Raw genomic sequence first — 1520 nt, forward strand, 5'->3', positions numbered from 1 at the left:
CTTAAAGCCTAGTTTCACGCGACAGTAATTTCCATCCCACATGACTTACGGTTATAAGAATCTGAGGGCCCATATTCTTAATCTTTGCAAAGTTATGAAACCTCACTTCCCGTTACTCCTAGGCTGTTCCTTTTTCTTCCTTTTATATCTATCTATCTGTCTTCATTACATTCACACACACAACCTTTTTGCGTTATCCACAATGCACACAAAATTTAGAACGGAGTCTTCTCACACATCCACCCGCCAGCATTCACACGGGATCGAACCGGTGTACCCTTTAACGCACACACAGACACACGAACTGACCAGCGCCCACAGTTTATGAGAAAACTCACCCTATACGCTAGCTTCTGGAGCGGGAGTCAGCTCGATGGAGCCCGTGATGGAACGATGAATTCTGGCACAACACGGTCCCTTCGTGGTCGCCAATTTCTGTGGTGTCCGAACGATAATGCTGCGATGATGTGTTGAGAAGAAATCCGCTTGACACTGTTCTTGGTTATAAAAGTTTATTACATCAAAGAATTCAGCATCAATTAAAGCTGCAAGCAGCGTTGGGCGGGCCCTCGCACTTCTAGCGCGTCCGGGCGTGAGCCGGCCGAGTTGCACATTCTGGAGCTCTGCCGGTGCGGCTGTGAATTTCCTACGCAGTTCCGACGCCGCATGAAGGTGTTATATGTCACTTCCTGTGTCCCCTATGTGGAGCTACATAGCACTTGCCGCTATGAATATAAATCGGTATTGGCGTGTAGATGTCTGCGGGGTGGGAGAGTTATCAAGCACGTAAAGTTTGTTTCAGATGTGAGCATGTACACTGAACAATAATGTACCCAAACAATAAAATAAATTCCTTTTATATTTCCCTGCCTTGTTGTTTATGTGTACATACAGAGGAAGAATGTGAGAACAGCAGACATTTCATCGTTACTGTGTGTTAGAGCATGGGAGAACAGTGGATACTTTTAATACAGCCCACACCCCTAATACTGTGTAACTATAACAAGTAGAGAACAGAAGAAAAAGATGTTCTTTCTTTACAACTGTCTGCATAGCTCGTTCATATTGTGTAATGAATGAAAATAAATAGGCCTACTAGGCTCCTCTCTACTTTGACATTTAAGATTAGCTTGTTTGATCCACCTTCATACACATGTGACATTACTGTACAACTTGAGAAAGGTGAGTTGTTTTCTGCTCCAGCCTGCCTAAAAGAAAAGCGTTTTTGGGATTAAATGGACTTTATTAGCTGCTGCAGCGCAGGATGAACTCAGAATAGACCCATTTCTCACCTTATTATTCTAAATCATGCAACGAAGAAGAAGAAATGCATAAGAAATCCTGGGACAAAATCTGTCCACAAATACTGTACAGCATGTAGTCTGATGAACAAGACTTGTGTTATAGCTGACTTGGGCAGTGAAATGTTTTTTTAATTCATGTGGTCATAGTTGTCCACAACTCAAATCAGAATATAAGAAGAAATGTTTTATACCACCTCAAGAAGGCTTCCTATCAGA

General features: G+C 42.6%; 1 protein-coding gene across 1 annotated transcript in view; it reads left to right on the top strand.

Moving 5' to 3' along the window:
* LOC123979950 (scavenger receptor cysteine-rich type 1 protein M130-like) overlaps positions 1-1520 on the top strand; it is a 64530-nt gene that overhangs the window by 9787 nt on the left and 53223 nt on the right. The window lies entirely within an intron of this gene.

The sequence above is a fragment of the Micropterus dolomieu genome, linkage group LG12 (assembly GCF_021292245.1).
Source record: "Micropterus dolomieu isolate WLL.071019.BEF.003 ecotype Adirondacks linkage group LG12, ASM2129224v1, whole genome shotgun sequence".
Classification (NCBI taxonomy): domain Eukaryota; kingdom Metazoa; phylum Chordata; class Actinopteri; order Centrarchiformes; family Centrarchidae; genus Micropterus; species Micropterus dolomieu.